The 8,202-nt window shown below is 38.7% G+C and overlaps 1 long non-coding RNA gene across 1 annotated transcript; it reads right to left on the reverse strand.

The window, feature by feature from the left end:
* Window positions 1–629: 629 nt before the first annotated feature.
* On the reverse strand, window positions 630–7,838 carry LOC140728711 (uncharacterized). The gene is made up of 3 exons (XR_012099159.1): window positions 7,794–7,838; window positions 4,914–5,118; window positions 630–1,041 (listed from the first exon to the last, which is right to left on the reverse strand). It is a non-coding gene; the product is annotated as an uncharacterized lncRNA (long non-coding RNA).
* Window positions 7,839–8,202: the final 364 nt, after the last annotated feature.

The raw sequence follows: 8,202 nt of genomic DNA on the forward strand, positions 1-8,202 counted from the left end.
GGGATATTGTGGTGACCCACATTCCAGAGCACTCGAACCGGCTCACAAAATGGCGCCAGGCCTTCTTCACCAGCAAGGGGAAAAGCCCACATGCTGGAAGGGACTGTGAATATGCGCCCCCTACAGCATTCCCGCCCGGGGAGGGCGGAAACGGGAAGGCTTAAAAGCGAGGCCCCGAAGTTTGAATAAATCTTTCACGCAACTGCAACTCACCGTCTGCGTGTTGTTATTCCAGCACTGTGTGTAGCACACCACTACAATATCCCATAGTTGCAACTATTGTCTTTGACTCAGTTATCCTTATGATAGGCTGTAATTTGTTCAAAGGTTCAAAGGTACAATTTAATGTCAGAGAAATGTATACAATATACATCCTGAAATGCTTTTTCTTCACAACCATCCACAAAAACAGAGGAGTGCCCCAAAGAATGAACAACAGTTAAATGTCAGAACCCCAAAATCCCCCCCGCTCCCCCTCCCGTGTGTCAGCAGCAGCGAGCAACAATCCCCCTCCCCCACTGGCAAAAAAAAGCAAGCATTGGCACCGCCACTGAGCACTCAGCATGAGCAAAGCAATAGCAAAGACACAGATTTGCAGTTACCCCAAAGACTTCACGTTTCACCCAGTATTCGACATACCGCAAGTTCACTCTCTCCCTAATAAGGGAGAAAGAGATGTCTCCATTTTCCCAGCGAGCAGAGAGACGTAACAAACAACTCTCAGGTTTACGATGTTAGAAGTCCATTACATCGCTTTTTTCGAGTTCTGTGCCTGAAGCTCACAAAGATCCCAGATTTTCAGGCACACAGCAGATACTCTGACTCCCCCAACAACACACCGGTCTCAAGTCATGACACCAACCCTCGATCCGCCCATCTCCAGTGCCCCGAGATCCTAGGCTTTCGAATTCGAGCTGGACTCTTAGGCCGAGCCTTTGGCGTGCTGAACAATAGCCAATTATGAAACCCCGAGAGCGGGTCCCATTCCTGCAAAGAACCGTAGTCAGCGTGTAATTCCAGGTCAGGGTCTTCAAAAGAACCCTGAAAAGGAAAAATAGAGATATTAAAGATGGAAATAGAGCTGTTTCTGAAGATGCAAACAAAGGAATCGCCATTAGCCCTCCAAAGTTTCGCCAAATATATTTGTGCACATTGACTGAGCAGAGGTTGATAGCTAAAAGAGGAAGTGAAACCATCAGAGAAATTGAGTCGCTCCCATGTTTACCCTTTGAATGTTCATGAGCAGCTACTGTAAGTGTCTTCACTGCCTGAAGCTGAATATAAACTCAAGCAGGTCAACCCAAAGATGTTTACAACCAGATTACAATTAATTAATAATTAGCTAATTAGATACACTTCTGACAGAGGTTAGCCATAATGAAACAAAGGCAAAGTAATTAACTCTCTAATCAAAAAAAGTTTTATGAATTCAAGACAATTTTCTGGATGCAATTATTGGATCTGAAATTTCTATGAGTTTGATGCACAGCCTTTGGAGAAATTATCACCTATCCCAGGCACAAGCTTGGAGGATCAGTTCAACCTGCCTTACTATTTTTCCTCAACATGTCCAGCATTTTCAGCAGGCAGGAATTGACACCCATGCCAATGCCTCAGATAGCTCAATCTTTGTTTCGGTCCTTCCAGGAGATTACTGCCAGATGTGAGGAACATTGAGAGATACTATGTTTAATCACAGATTGGCTAAATAGGACCTCTTCGTATTGCAAAGGACACTTTTTGTGAATCAGAAGAAATGACAGGTTGATTCCAGCTGCTGAGTTAGTAGGTGCATAAGTTAGGTTTCAGGACTTCCCTTGCTGGCAGCATTATTCTTCAATGTATCAGAACCGATAGGATGGAAAGTTCAAAGTTCAAATTTCAAAGTAAATTTATTATCAAAGTACATATGTAAACGTACACTACTTTGAGATACATTTTCTTTACACGAAAAAAGGAACACAACAGAATTTTCCCAAAAATTATAACAAAGTCTGACAAACAACAAATGTGCAATAAAAAATAATTCTGAGAACATGCTATAACAAGCCCTTCAAAGTGAGTCTGTAGTTCATAGAATCAGTTCAGAGTAGTCTGATTGAAGTTATCCATGCCGGTTTAGGAGCCTAATAGTTGAACCTGGCATCTAAGGCTTCTGTACCTCTAAACACGAGAAATTCTGTAGGTGCTGGAAATCCAGAGCAACACACACAAAATGCTGGAGGAACTCAGCAGGTCAGGCGGCATTGATGGAAATGAATAAACAGTGGACCTCCTGCCCAATGGTAGTAGTGAGAAGAAAGTAGGGCCTGGATGACTGTATTATTTGAAGGTAGATACTGCTTTCTTGAGGCAGTGTTCCATGTAAATATACGCAATGATGGAGAGAGCTTTGCCTATGGTGGACTGGGCTGTATCCATCACTTCTTTTGTAGTCTTTTCCACTCCAGGCAAGTGGTGCTTCCATACCAGGCCATGATGCAACCAGTTACAATACTCTCCACTGTGCATCTATAAAAAAATTAAATGCTGTTCTGATCTTTAAAGGAAGACTCTTAACTGCTTTGAATTTATGATTAATTTCGATTGATGATTTACATTTGCACACCCTTGACGTTTGCCAGTGTCCCAGTCACCAGTTGAGTACTATTCCACCAGAGTCCTCCATTGTCATGCTGGGAGAGTTGAATTCGATGTATTGGTTTGTTACAGCTGGCTGCCAGGGAGCTTGAAACTGCTTAACTTCTACAGTTGCAGCACAGTAATGTGGTGCAGCAATTAGCGCGACACTTTCCAGCACCTGCTAAACCTGCTAAAAGATGGTGGTTTAATTCAGGCTGCTGAGAGTAAGAAGGTTGTATGTTCTACCCATGACCATGTGGGTTTCCTCCAGGTGCTCTGCTTTCCTCCCACAGTCCAAAGATGTACAGGTTAGGGTTAGTAAGTTATAGGCGTGCTATGTTGGTGCTGGAATCATGGCAACACTTGTGGGCTCCCCTAGCACATCTGGACTCTGTTGGTCATTGACTCAAAACAACACATTTCATTGTAAGTTTCAATGTGACAAATAAAACTAATCTTTAGATCCTTAGCTACTTAGAACATAGAAAGCAAAGAAAAACAGTAATGGGAACACATCATTCAGCCCTTCAAGCCTGCTCTGCCACTCAGAATGACTGTCTCATTACCATATTCCCACCCTCCCCTTATTCCTGTTGCTTTTGGTGTCTGAAAATCTATCTATCTCCTCAAATATGCCATAAAAGCTATAAACACTCAGCAAGTCAGGCAGCATCTGTGGAAAGAGAAACAGAGTTAAAGTTTTGGGTCCAGAACCCTTCTGATGTATTTCCTGTTTTTATATCTGAAATCATGTTGGACCACTGTCGCACTGACCAAGGAATCATTCTGGCTAACAGTAGCTTAGAGAGCAGGAAATTCAGATGTGGTTCTACTCACTAGATTTTTTTTTTTGTTTTTTGCACCATTTTCTGTAAATCTATGGATTGTTGTGCGTGAAGATCCTAAATGATCATCAGTTTCTGAGATACTCAATCCATCCCATCTAGCACAAACAACTATTCCATGGCCAAGGTCATTTTGATCACATTTCTTCTCCATTCTGATGTTTGGTCTGAACAACAAATGAACCTCTTGACCATGTCTGCATGCTTTAATGCATTGAGTTGCTGCCACATGATTAGCTGATTATATACTTGCATTAACAAGTAAATGTATAGGAGGTGTACCTAATGAGGTGGTCAGTGTGTGTGTGTGTGTGTGTGTGTGTGTGTGTGTGTGTGTGTGTGTGTGTGTGTGTGTGTGTGTGTGTGTGTGTGTGTGTGTGTGTGTGTGTGTGTGTGTGTGTGTGTGTGTACACACTGCGTGCAGCAAATCTCTACCATACAGTATCAATTTTAGTAATACTCAATGAGAAGTAACATTTTCTGTAAATTCCTCTGCTTTTCCTTGATCAAAGTCTTTTCAAAATAAAAAGACCCAAAATTCTATGCAAAGAATGGGTAACTACTCTTCTTCTTCAGATGTATGTATTGACTAATTAGTAATGTGAATAAATATCTGGACAGTTTAAAGTGAAATTGAATGGAAGGTTAAATGCTATGCTCCTTGATTCAATTGCCAATATGCTTCAACTGATTTATTTTGTGTTTATTTAACTTTTAATAATGGTTCTGCAATAGTGCAATTTCAGCTCATCATATTTCTGGCAAAAGATCTCAATCCACTTGCATCTCGCAGAGAGTGATTTAACCATTAACCTTCATCATGTTGCCTGGACGAATAGTGTTCAACTTGTGTCACGGCAACCCTTGTCATTAAAGTCAGCGCCAAAGCTGTATTAGGATGCTTGGCTTTCCTCCCCTTTGTTTAAATGTGTCTGTGATGATGGAGATTATTTCAAAGTCAATAAGCAAAGCATTCACATAAAGGACACCAGCTGCAAACCAGAGCCTCTAAATAGCCATGATTGGTTCTGATACCTGGTGCAGAAACACTGCGCCATAGCATTTTATAATGCACCTAATTTGTCATCTCATATCAATGCTGCAAGTAAAAGATGAATCATGACAGTTGTACTAATTGCCTTTACTCTCCAGCAAAAACAATAAAGATTACAAAAGGCAGGTTGAATATTTAAGCTTCCAAGGAGCTGTCCCAATGAATCTGCATGGTATTTATCTCAAGTATAATGCTAAAAATGCAACTTATTAACCAGTAAGCAATTGTCTGGGACAAAATTATAATGCTGTAGGCACATCATGCATACCGCTGTACCCCTCAGGCTGATTACGTCTTTTAAATGAAGTAGTTATTCTCATCGTCACACATCTCCAACCATGTGAAGCAGAGTAAGTATGGAGGTTTGTTGTCGATACACATACTCCACTCACCTGTCCCGAAGCATTAGACACTCATTTGAGTTTTTCTTCAGTAATTCTCTGAGTCTGAGTTCGTTTATTGCACAGATGTTACTCTGTGTATATTCCAAAGGTTGATGCAGAGCAGCAGATTGACTCCCCTATTTTTCCATCAGCATTCACTGCAGTTCTGCCCTCGCTCATTCACAGTGCCTCCCAAACTCACGGCCTCCAACAGCTAGAAAGGAGAAATAATCAGTCCTGTGTTATTCAGTCCCTTACACCCACCACAACTTTTATCCTCTGATCCTCCATGAAGCTTTTAGTTTTCTTGAAAATATATGTTCTCATAGGGGATGAATTTTTACATGTTAAGGACACAAGGCAAATGAGGGAAGATGCTGCTGAGGCAATGGTCAGTCAGAATTTTATTTAGTGGTGGACCAGGCACAAGTGCAATTTTTGCTTCAGTTTTTGTTGTTATATTCATATATATAATGATGAGAAGGAAAAACAAAAAAATATGCAAGGAACATAAAAAATAGAAATAAAACAAAAATGTAAAGGGAAATACAGCTGAAAATGGTCAGATAAAACAACAATATGGAATGAGAAAGAAGCATGTGAATGACATCCCTAGAGGTCAAATTGGGAAATAAATCATGAAAGGAGAGAAAAAGAGTGGGGCATAAACAGAAGATCGGAATCACGGGAAGACTGTTAAAGAATTTTTTTTGTCTTATCTAGAGACAGTTGACATAGGAAATGATTTTTTTTAACCCATCGCCAGGAACTTACATTATCAGTTTTGTAAATTCTCCCTGCGTTTTATTTTAATTAAGATATTTAAAATCACTTACAATTTTGCACCTTCCTTAATGTATGTTGTATGTTTACATTTCCCTGGCATTGCTTCAGTTGACTGCAGCCATTTCCAGTCATTAATTGCTGTGCTTTGTTATCATCGAGATTGGGTCAGGTACACTTCCATCATCACCGACACAGCTTTATTTTGCTATGCTATCACTGTGCCTTACTTCATCTGGGAATCTGCTTTAGTATTATTTCAAATGTCTTTTAAACTTATCTCTAACAATTCCTGAGTTAGTCTTAGAAATTGAACTTTTTACTAATTTATTAAAAGTAATTTTAAAAGCAGATCCCTGTGCAAAATTAAGGAGATGGAGCAAGGTAATAACAAATATTGCTAGATTTATTACTGCAATATTTTGTTCCATTTGGGAACAGAGGATGCAAAGTGAGAATCTTAATAAAAAAAAAACAAGTAATATAGTACACCAGAAACATCCATTATCTGAAATGTTGAAGTCTTAGTTGTGGTGTGATGGTAACGTTGAATACTGAGTCCAAGACATTATCTATCATTCCCTGCCATGAAATATAGAACTATCATTATTTTCACAGCAATTTTTTTTAAATGTTGTGTTTGTAGCTTCTAACTTGGTATCAATGAATAAGATTTTGAATGAATAAGCAGAATAACAAAATGCTGGAGGAATTCAGCAGGTCAGGCAGTGTCAATGGAAAGACCAAGATCCTTCATCAAGATGGATGCTGATGTTTACTCTTTTCATTAGATGCTACCTGAGCTGTTGAGTTCCTCCAGCGTTTTGTATGTGTTACTCTGAAATTCCAGCATCTGCAGAATCTCTTGTGTTTATCATTCAGTAAGCACATCTATTTGTTTTTCTGGTAGCTTTATATTTTTAAGAAAATATATTAAATGGCTATTGTCTTAAGCCAATAGCCCTAATGTTATCATTTATACTTTAAGTAAAATTATATAATTCCTATAAGGGAAGCAAAATTTACTTAAGACCACAACACAAAGTAAACTTCCTGTTGAAAGGACGTCCCAGAATGTATTGAACAGAATGACTCAAGTGAATGAATCATCGAGAATGAATGCATGTTTCTAATTTATAGAGGCAAGGTAAAGGAAGTGACAAAGACACAAAGTGACAATGACTGGTAAGCAGCTGAAGGATATCTCTCAAGCCGTCAGTGGACCAAAGCTTTCTTCTAATTAAATTTTCTGACTCCATTTATTAATTAATGGTTCTATCAGATAGCATTTCCCTTTTCAAGGTCAAAACTGTGATTGACAGTGAAACCTAAGCCTGTTTCTGCTGGGTGTATACCTTGCCATTGATATTTCAACCAAGTGAGCATAGAAATAAATAGGTTTTGGTGCTCTCCTGTGAGGGAGGCAGTGTTTTGCACTCAATCAAAATCCTGAAGTGCTGAAACCATAAGGATCAGCTTCAGCCATTACATTCCCTGGTGAATGATGCCACAGTGATAAAAAAAAAGCATATACATTTTTGTTATTGCTTTTCCACAGGGTTCAGATGTTTTTTAATGAAGTTGCTAGCTTTTCATTAATTGATGTCATTTCATTTACTGGGTCAAAGCATTCATTAGTACAATAGGTGCTTTCTTTTACAGATTTCACAAAGGCAGAATTCTTATCCATTACTCTAGCTCTTCATATTTGCAAGTTAAGAGATATATAATTTTTGTACCATGAAGTGATAATGAAAGGCTCAAATCTAAATCTATTCTCATAAAAAGGAAAAAAATGTCATATTGTTAGTATTTTTGGGGGGTGGCTTTGCAGAATCCTTCTCTGCCACATTCATGTACAACTTTACAACTTTCAATTACTTTTCTCTCCTCTTTAAAAATTGTTTACCATTGTGACTGCCCAGTATTTCTTAAAATTACTGAAGACAGATAGTTGCCTTTTTAACCATAATTATCTCCAGCTGGCAAATACAGCATAATATTTAAAAAATTGTAAAATTGTGGTGTGAACCATCACTGTTAGGAAAATAAATTAGAAATAATTTCATACTCTAATGATATAAAGTGTAAAATAAAAATAATTACTTTTAGCATTTTCTTGTGGCAAGGCCACTTCAGCAAACTTTGATATCTGCACAGAGGTTCTGAGAAAACACAAGAAGAATTTGGTCAAAGAATCCAAACTTCATTAAAGGATGGAAGATACAATAATATCAAATAAATCATCTTTGTCACGCCACAGGAGGCTATTTAGCCCCATTGAGTCAATGACATCTTCTAGAGGAGCAATCCCATTTACCCTATTCACCCTCTCCTTTTTCCATGTTGCCTTTCAATTTATTGTCCTTTACATATACCCATCAACTTTCTTTGATTCCCTATGCCACTAACCCACACTAAGTTATTATAGTCAATCAACCTAGAAGGCCATCTTCCAAATGTGAGAGGAAAATAAATCAATGTCATTAAAGCACATGGAGGAAGCCTGACCAGA

Source organism: Hemitrygon akajei, chromosome 6 (assembly GCF_048418815.1).
Source record: "Hemitrygon akajei chromosome 6, sHemAka1.3, whole genome shotgun sequence".
Taxonomy (NCBI): Eukaryota; Metazoa; Chordata; class Chondrichthyes; order Myliobatiformes; family Dasyatidae; genus Hemitrygon; species Hemitrygon akajei.